This window comes from Macaca thibetana, chromosome 3, assembly GCF_024542745.1.
Source record: "Macaca thibetana thibetana isolate TM-01 chromosome 3, ASM2454274v1, whole genome shotgun sequence".
Taxonomy (NCBI): Eukaryota; Metazoa; Chordata; class Mammalia; order Primates; family Cercopithecidae; genus Macaca; species Macaca thibetana.
In genome coordinates this window covers 52389927-52399968 of record NC_065580.1, presented here as the reverse complement: position 1 = coordinate 52399968, position 10042 = coordinate 52389927, and the positions used below count along the sequence as shown (strand labels likewise).

The window sequence follows — 10042 nt, the reverse complement described above, 5'->3', positions numbered from 1 at the left end:
GGCAATTCCTCAAAGAGTTAAAAGCAGAATTACCACTTTATGGACCCAGCAATCCCATTCCTGGGTATATAACCAGAGGAATAGAAATCATTCTAGGCCGGGTGCAGTGGCTCACGCCTGTAATTCTAGCACTCTGGGAGGCTGCAGCAGATGGATCACGAGGTCAGGAGTTCAAGACCAGCCTGGCCAACATAGTAAAACCCCGTCTCTACTAAAAATACAAAAATTAGCCTGGCATTGTGGCGTGTGCCTGTAGTCTCAGCTACTCAGGAGGTTGAGGCAGGAGAGTCACTCGAACCTGGGAGGCAGAGGTTGCAGTGAGCCGAGATTGTACCACTGCACTCCAGTCTGGGCAATAGGGTGAGACTCCATCTCAAAATAAATAAATACATAAATAATTCTACCATAAAAACACATGCACATGAATGTTCATTGCAGCACTATTCACAATACCAAAGACATAGAATCAACCCAAATGTTCATCAGTGATAGACTGGATAAAGAAAATGTGGTACATATACACCATGGAATACTATGCAGCCATAATAAAGAACACGGTCATGTCTTTTGCGGGAACATGGATGGAGCCAGAGGCTATTACCCTTAGAAAACTAATGCAGGAACAGAAAACCAAATACCACATGTTCTCACTTATAAGTTGGAGCTAAATGATGAGAACTTATGAAGAATGAAGACAAAGAAGGAAACAACAGACACTGAGGTCTACTTGATAGGGGAGGGTGGGAGGAGGGAGAGGAGCAGAAAAGATAACTATTGGATACAGGGCTTAATACCTGGGTGATGAAATAATATGTAAAACAAACCCCTGTGACATGTGTTTACCTATGTAACCTTCACATGTATCCCCAAACCTAAAATAAAAGTTAAAAATAGAAACAAACAAACAAACAAGACTTTAAAACGTGCCAGACTCTTAGCTAATTCTCTCCTGGATCAGGGAAAAGACCTGGAAAGGGAAGAGGAGAAGGGGATTCTCTAGAGAATGTAGATTTTCCCCATAAAAGACAGCTTTACAGGAGCATTTCAAAATATGTCAAAGAAATATATCTGGGAGTAAAATACTTCCGTTTCTTTCAGGTCCTGCTATCTGTCATGTGATGCTATACTAGAGTCAGGTTGGAATTTGGTGTCTTGTTGCTACACAGTCTGTTTTGTCAGCCTTAAGATCACTGTTTTAATGTTAATGTTGGTTAGTTGTGCCTGAATTCCAAAGGGAGGAGAACATAATGAGGCATTACTAACCCCCTCTTCCCATTATGGCCTGAGCTAGTTTTTCAGGTTAACTTTGGAATGCCCCTGGCTGAGAGGAGAGGTCCATTCAGTTGGTTGGGGGGGCTCAGAATTTTATTTTTTTCTTTACATGATAATTCTATTTTTAATTTTTTGAAGAACCACCATATTGTTTTCCACAGTGGCTGCATCATTTTGAATTCCACCCAACAGTTCACTTGTCCTAACATGTGTGAGGTGATATCTCATTGTGGCTTTGAATTGCATTTCTTTGATAATTTGGGATGTTGAGCATTTTTCATATACCTGTTGTCCATTTTTCATATACCTGTTGTCCAGTAGACATCTTCTCTGGGAAAATGTCTATTCAAGTTCTTTGCCCATTTTTTAATCAGGTTATTTGTTTTGCTTTTTACTTTTGAGTTGTGTGAGCTCTTTATATATTTGGATATTAATCCCTCAAGATTTGCAAATGTTTTCTCCCATTCCATAGGTTGCATTTTCATTTTGTTGATTGGTTCCTTTGCTGTGCAGAAGTTTTTTAATTTGATGTAGTTCCTCTTGTTTATTTTTGCTTTTGTTGTCCATGCTTTTGATGTAATATCTAAAATATCATTACCAAGGACAATATCAAGGAGCTTTTCTCCTGTTTCCTTATAGGACTTTTATAATTTCAGGTCTTACATTTAAGTTTTTGATTCATTTTGAGTTGATTTTTGTGCATGGTATAAGATAAATGTCCAGTTTCATTCTTTTGCATGTGGATATCCAGTTTTCTCAACACCACTTATTAAAGAAACTATGCTTTTTCATGTGTCTTCTCCATGGCCTTGTTGAAAATTCACTGACCATATATGTTTTTGTTTATGTCTGGGCTCTATTTGGTTCCACTGGTCTTTGTGTCTGTTTTTCAGCCAGTACCATGTTGTTTTGATGACAATTCTGTAATATAATTTGAAATCAGGAAGTGTGATACCTCCAATTTTGTTTTTCTCTCTCCAGCTTTTTCTGGCTAGGTGGGGTCTTCTGTGTTTTTATATTGTAAGGCTCTTGTATTGGTTCGAACTCTGGGAGCATGCCAACAAACACCACAAGGTGGTGTGGAACAACACGCTATTTTAATGAGCTCCTGGGTACAGACGGGCTGAGGCCTAAAATGGCGTCAGCACCAAATGAAGATGGAGTAGGGGTTTTATAGTCTCCTGTAAACAGGAAGTGTCTCAGTCTGATGTAACTGCTAGGCGGTACCCAGACCGCCTCTCTCTCAGTCTTCAGGGAGTACTTGTCTTCCGGCCAGCTCTCTTCCTGCTTCTGCTATCTTGCTGACGCAGGCTGCTGGTGCAAGGGATCTTGCACCTTGGGACTGGGCCTGAGAAGGTAGGAGTTATTCACCACCCACGCCACCGCCCCCCCACCCCCACAAGCTTCTAGGCCCTGAGGAAAGTCTTTCATCTATATATTTTAGAGTTGCTTTTTCTATTTCTGTGAAAAATGTCCATAAGACTTTGTTGAATCAGGTTGAAGCTGTATATTGATTTGGGTAGTATGCACATTGTAACAATATCAATTCTTCCATTCCACAAACACAGTATACTGGGTTTAACCTCTTTCATCAGTGTTACAACTTTCAATATACTGAACTTTTACCTCCTTGGCTAAATTTACCTCTAAGTATTTTATAATTTTTTTTTTGCTGTTGTAAATAGGATTGTGTTCTTGATTTCTTTTTTAAACTAATCATTTTCAAATGGTTATTTTCAGACATGATTTATTTAGACATAGAGTAGCACCTATTGTTGACATTTTTTAAAGTAGATTTTCAAGCAAGGATTGTAAAGCCAATTTGGCAGATCTTATATGATCTAGAGCTATGGTTTCCATGCCTCCCCATGGGTAAAATAAAGAAATGGGTAAATAATTCTGAGCATACAACTCCAGTGCTAGCGTGACAACCGCTAACTTCAAGAAGCCTCTAATAACACCTGAAAAACCCTGCTATGTATACTTGGTTCATCCATTTTCACCCTCCTACATGGTTATTTCACCTCTTCTTCAGTCGTTGCAAAACTCCACCTCTCTCAAAGCTCACCCAGCTGATGACCCTGCTTTTTCTAATTCACTGAAAAACTACAGTAATCAAAAGAAGCTCCACTTCCTCCCATGCACACATCTGCCAAGCCACTGGCTCCATGCCCATATACTCTGCCCTCCCTCCAGTTACTACAGATGAAGTAATTGTCTGTGCTCTAATAAGCCAACTGCTGCACTAAGTCTTGTCCCCTCTTACCTACTCAATGACATGTTGCCAGGTGAGTTCCTTCTTAAATTTTTCACCCAAGGTGTCTCACTTGTCTCCCAGAGTCCCAGCCCTGCAGTATTGGGACCGCCTTAAAAATAGAAGCAGCATCTGACCACTCTTACCATCTCTACTGCTATTGACCTGGTTTAAGCCAGGACAACTGCTCCTGGGGCTAGTGAACTACCAGCTGGTCTTGCACATCACTGCCCTCACTGTTGAGTCTTAACACAGTAGAGTTAGTCCGTTTCAGTGTAAGTCAGAGGAGAACAGCTCTTTGCTCCAAATTCTCCCATGACTTCCCTACCATTCAAAGCAAAAGCCAAAGTCCTGGCAATGGCCTCAGGGCCCGACAGATCTGGAGGCCAGCTACTTCTCAGACCAGCCCCCACAGCGACTCTGGCCACTTTGCTGTTCCTAGAATGTGTTAAGTACACCCACAGCAAGACCTTTGCTTTTGCTGCTTTCTCCACCTAAAATGCTCTTCCTCCAGATATCTGTGTGGTTTGATCCTTTTACATCTCTGCTCAAATTCATTCTGTTGTCAGAGAGGCACTCCCTGGCCCTTCTTCATAAAAGAACTGTCCCCTCATCCTGACCTGTTCTTCTCCCTGATGTTATCACCACCAGATAAACTTTATTCTCTGTTTCTTTCTGCCCATGGTCCACTAATGTATCCATCCCACCTGCTACATAGTAGTCCAGTGTACCTGGTCCTACCTGCCCAATAAATGTTTTAAATTAAGTGCAAATTATTTTCATGCATGCCTATCAATTCATATATACGATATTAATATATCTTATTTATTTTTGGATAAAATTGAGTGTTAATATTCCCTTTTCTCCTCACCTCCCCCCCCCCACCACCTTATTCTGTTCAGCTTTCTTAAGCCCTGTGACCACTCCTTACACCACCCCCTTTGTCACAGTGGCCCATGAAGAGCCCACATCACACTTTTCCTGCATGCGCAGAAGTAAAATAAGATGAGAACTGTGGGTTCATGATATAACTCTGTTATTTTCACCATCACATCTCAGAAATGGTTTACTGCTTCTATCAAGAAAATACAGATGTTCTCTAGAATCTATTTTTAAACAGCAAAAACATCTTGACTCCCCCTCTCAGGGATGACCAATATATTCAAATCTAAATTAAACATTAAGGGGGAAATTTTAGTTTTATGTCAAAATATTAATATTTGGTATATGATGTGTCTGCAGATTAAATGTTTCTATTTATGTAACTGCATACAAATGTTTATCAAGCTATCAACCTTATATATATGCTTCCCTTGAAAAAAAAAAATAAAGCTATACAAATGAATACTAACAGTTGTTGACCCAAATACGTTTTAATGTAATGTAGGTGTTGAAAAATGCAAAGCTTTCTTTTAAGGGTAATGCTTATCCTAGGCTAGTGCAACAACTCCTTGGAAGTCAACCAAAGACACTCTTTTTCCTCTGTTGTTTCTTTATGTAGAAATAATGACGGTCCTAGCTACCCATTTCCTACCTCTGCTTTTCAAGTAGATCATTTTATTTCCTACCATTAGGTCCCATTGAAGAAAACTCAGGAGCAATGAGGATACTGATTATGTAGGACCAGGGCACTATGTTCCATGGCGGCGGGGGAATAGTGGTACATGGCCCAGTGGAAAGATGGGGCTTTCTCTATTCAGAAAAAGAGATGATGCTTATGGTCTTACATGGAAGGGACATCATGTGAGATGTAAAGTCAGTGGAAATCAAGAGGTTTCCACAGGGGCGGGGAGAAGGGGAAATATTGGCAATAAATAGACAAGTGGGCAGGGAGAGGAATGTGGCTAATTTCTTTTTCCTGCTTTTACAGTTTTGAAGGGCACAGCCAGCCAGATTTTCCAGCTTAGTTCATTTTCCTTCTAAATAAAAGGCAGCACTGCAGGATAAGCATGACCAGAGCATAGCCAGAGAGCATGGGATGCGTATAGTGATAATAAAAGAGGGGGTGACTGAGTTGTTTACAATGAGCAGACAAACTTTACTGGAATTGAATACAGGTGGGCCTCCTGCAATCAGTGCCCCTGTTGACTTTAATTTGCTTCATCTGTCTGCTGCTTGCCTCCATACCTCTACTTCCTAAGTGCCTTTATCCCGCCTGTGTTTGCAACAGTGGTGGGAAGAGGGGTCAGCCGTTCTAATTGTTCTGTTAATAAGAACAAAATGAAGGGCCGGGCGTGGTGGCTCAAGCCTGTAATCCCAGCACTTTGGGAGGCCGAGACGGGCGGATCACGAGGTCAGGAGATCAAGACCATCCTGGCTAACCCGGTGAAACCCCTGTCTCTACTAAAAAATACAAAAAACTAGCCGGGCGAGGTGGCGGGCGCCTGTAGTCCCAGCTACTCGGGAGGCTGAGGCAGGAGAATGGCGTGAACCCGGGAGGCGGAGCTTGCAGTGAGCTGAGATCCGGCCACTGCACTCCAGCCTGGGCGGCAGAGCGAGACTCCATCTCAAAAAAAAAAAAAAAAAAAAAAAAAAAAAAAGAACAAAATGAAGGCCCCTCTCTGCAATAGACCCATGACTAACCAGGACATCAGAGACTGCAGCTGCCTCTTCAACTCCACAATCAGCAAGCAGCTACCTCTCCCAAATTCGCCTCTTAGGGCCTGCTCTCCATGTGACCAAGGAGAGTGGGCTACAGAAGAAAATCAAGCCAGGGGATCTGAGTCAATAAATCCCAACTCACCAAACTCTCGCTCCACAGGATGTGTGGGAGCCAGCTCACACAAGCTGGAGAGAGGCCATTGTGCACCTCTCTTCCCCGTCCCACTTAGTGACCCTACATTGGTTATGTGGCACCTGTTGTGGTGGGAGTATTTAGAAGTCAGCAAATCTCACAAATCAGCATGCTCATTCTTTTCAGGGAGGCCCTTGTTAAACACCAGCACGTCATTGCTTTCAACCCTAATATTTAACTGACGGCTTCAAATGTCTAGATGCTCTAATGGCTATTTCTGACAGCAGGATCCCAAATATTAGATAATGCAGAAAAGCGTAAAGGATGTAAATCTCTACTATAAGTGTACTGCTTAGAAACACTACTGGTATTTGTGATGTATATCTTTCCAGACATAAATATGTGTGTTTCTAACCACATTTTCCTAGTGCAATTATTATTTTAATGTTTTTATTTATAAAACAAATAACAGATTTGTTCATGGACACAAATTTCAAACAATATAGGTTTGAAGTAAAAAGTGAAAAACCCACCCTCATCCCCTCTCACCCTCCCTCTAAACTCCTACCTCCTAGGGGTAACTTCTGTCCATAGTTTGTGGCATTTTCTTCTAGATCTTCAGATAGTTAGACTCCTTTTTTTTTTTTTTTAAACTAAAACTAGCATTATATCTGCATACTGCCCCACATCCTGCTTTCCCACAGGAAGACTGATTGCAAGCTCCATGTTCCCGTACTTCATTAGGCTGACTCCCCTGCAGCTTCACGGTCAGGAAATAGCCAAAGCTGGGAGCTTTGGGCAAAACACACTTTTATTCTAATTGTTCTTTCCTTGGTCTCTGTTGTGTACACCAGTATTAACTCAGTTCCATATATTCATCAGGCCCCAACATCCATCTGAGGAGCCCTCTCCTCTCCAGGCAAACCCGTCATTTTCTTTAGACGAGAATGAAACTGCCTTTGCAAAATTATGACAGCAAGAGAAATCTGACATAGTTGACTCTGTCTTGCTTCTGAGCCCCAAGCTGTAACTGGTCATTCCTGGGCATAGGCCATTCCTCCTAACTTCAGGAGGAATTTAGTTTATGGTTTAACTTTAAAACAAAAGTAATAGTAGGCTGGATGTGGTGGCTCACGCTTATAATCCCAGCAATTTGGGAGGTGGAAGTGGGCAGATCACTTGAGCCCAGGAGTTCAAGGCCAGCCTGGGTAATATGGCAAAACCCTGTCTCTATAAAAAATGCAAAAATTGGCCAGGCATGGTGGCACGCGCCTATAGTCCCAGCTACTCAGGAGGCTGAGGTAGGAGGACAGATTGAGCCCCAGAGGTCAAGGCTGTAGTCAGCTGTGATTGTGCCACTACACTTCAGCCTTAGTGACAGAGCAAGACCCTCTCTCAAAAAAAAAGGGGATAATAGTCTCTTCCTGAAACCAATCCCCTCCCTGTTCCAGGGCTGAAACTGCCTTTGTAAGATTAATGGGCGATCACAAAATAAGTGTACTTTCTATAATCCCTTACTGCTCAGCAGTCATGTGGCCAGAGGTTACAGGATTTGGGACCTTCCCAGTTGCTCCTATAGATAACATCACTAATGTAGAACCTAAGATTGCTTTTCTGAGATATTTTTCAGACTGATCCCACCCAGACTGGTGACTCATGACTCAGCTGATCCTCTGGCCTCACACAACCAACAGTGGACTGCATGAGGGACCATTTTCCACACCCTTAAGACTTCATCCCCAGCCAATCAACAGTGTCCATTCCCTAGCCCCCCCACCCACCAAATTGTCCATACAAACCCCTAACCTCCAAGACTTCAGGGAGACTGATTTGAGTGATAATTCTAGTTCTCCCATGTGGGCTGGCCTCATGTCACTTACACTCTTTCTCTACTGCAATTGCCACGGTGTCAGTGAATCAATTTTGTCTGTGCGGTAGGCAGGAAGAAGCTGTTGGGTGATTACAAGAGTACCTCAGGTTTGGCTACAGTGTTAGCCATTCCATAGGCACTATGTAAGGAAGGTCTGGAATCTGGCTAATCCAGTATCCAAATGCCCCGTCAATACCAGCTGATTGCCTGGTGACTATTTTACAGGCCATCTCTGCTGTTCATGTTCACTGATTCCGACTTTAGAGCCTCCCTGGTAGCTCTTGGAAAGAACATATGTTTTCTTTGATGTTTGGTTCTAGTTTCTGTTCTTATTGTTCTGGTTTGTTTGCCAGTTTTTATATTGATCCTCTCTGATTTCTCTCTTCCAGGACTTCTCAAATTGTCTGCTCCACCAATAGTACCCTCTCTTGTTTTTGTTTGTTTGTTTTTTGACACAAGAGTCTCACTTTGTCACCCAGGCTGGAGTGCAGTGGTGTGATCTCGGCTCACTGTAACCTCTACCTCCTAGGTTTAAGCCATTCTCCTGCCTCAGCCTCCCAAGTAGCTGGGACTACAGGCATGTGCCATCACACCCAGCTAATTTTTGTATTTTTAGTAGGGACGGGGTTTCACCATGTTGGCTAGCATGGTCTCGATCTCTTGACCTCGTGATCTGCCCGCCTTGGCCTCCCAAAGTGCTGGGATTATGGGCGTGAGCCACCGTGCTTGGCCCCCTCTCTTGTTTTATAATGCTATTATGATGCCATTCCTTCTAAAAAAAAAAAGAGATTTTCTGCACTTTCAATAAAGCCTAGAGAGAAAAGGGAGATAATGAAGATGCTCAATGTGCCATCTTGAATCTGATGTATTAAAACATTTTGATTATTTAAAAATTTTCCTCTTAAATATAAATACATTAATCTTCCTATTACAAAAAAATTAAAATATGTAAATATACAAACCAAAACATGAACATATTCCTTTGCCTCTGTCCTCACTCCTAAACCCCTCTTAGGAGAGTACTAATTTGAAAGTTCCACGAGCAGCCTTTTTCTCTGCAAATACACATAACACATTTGCATGTAGCAATTGGGCTCATACCATAAGTACTGTTTTGTGACATACTGTTTTTTACATACAGTGCTTCTTATAGATATTTCTGTTCAGTGGATATAAGTTTATTTCATTCTTTTAAATGGCGACATAGTATTCTGTAGTATACATTTTCTATAATTTATTATCTTGTGTCCATGTTGTCTATTTCCAATTATTTTGTTACTTAATTGAAACAACGAACATCTTTGCACATACATCTTTGTGCACATGTATTTCCATAAGATAGATTCCTAGACATGTAAGCCTGCCTCAGAGTTACTAACATTTAACATTTTGATAGATATTACCAAATTGCCTTCCAAAAAGGCCTCATTTACATACAATCCTCTGATAACATAAGCACGCTCATTTTCTTGTATCCTGCCAACTCTCTTTTTTTCTTTACTGTTTGCTTGAGGAGAGAGTATCCTGCCAACTCTTAATCATATCTATATTTTTAATTTTTGCCATTATAATAGGTAAAACAATCTTTTTTAAAAATTGTATTGCCCTGATTACTAATGAAATGTATATTTTACATTCATTTGCCACTTATATTTCCTCTTCCACAAATTGTTTTGTTTACATGCTTTGCCCTTTTTACTAATGATATTGTCCCTATACCTTATTAATTGTGGGAGCTCTTTGTACCATCTGGGTTAATGTATGTTTACTGTAAGATGTATCCTAACTATATTTTCATAGATTTTCTCTTGTCTTTAAATTCTCTTTTGTTCTGTAGAAGTTTATGTTGTGTTTTTACTGTAATGAACTATGTCAATATTTCACTGTAAAGCTTCTTATTTTTGTGCATTTT

The 10042-nt window shown here is 41.1% G+C and overlaps 1 long non-coding RNA gene across 1 annotated transcript in view; it reads left to right on the top strand.

Annotated features, from left to right (window-relative positions):
* The first annotated feature begins 2538 nt into the window (after window positions 1–2538).
* LOC126949854 (uncharacterized) overlaps window positions 2539–10042 on the top strand; it is a 28753-nt gene continuing 21249 nt past the window's right edge. The window contains exon 1 of the long non-coding RNA XR_007723977.1: window positions 2539–2628. This is a non-coding gene — a long non-coding RNA (uncharacterized LOC126949854). The remainder of the gene's footprint in view (window positions 2629–10042) is intronic.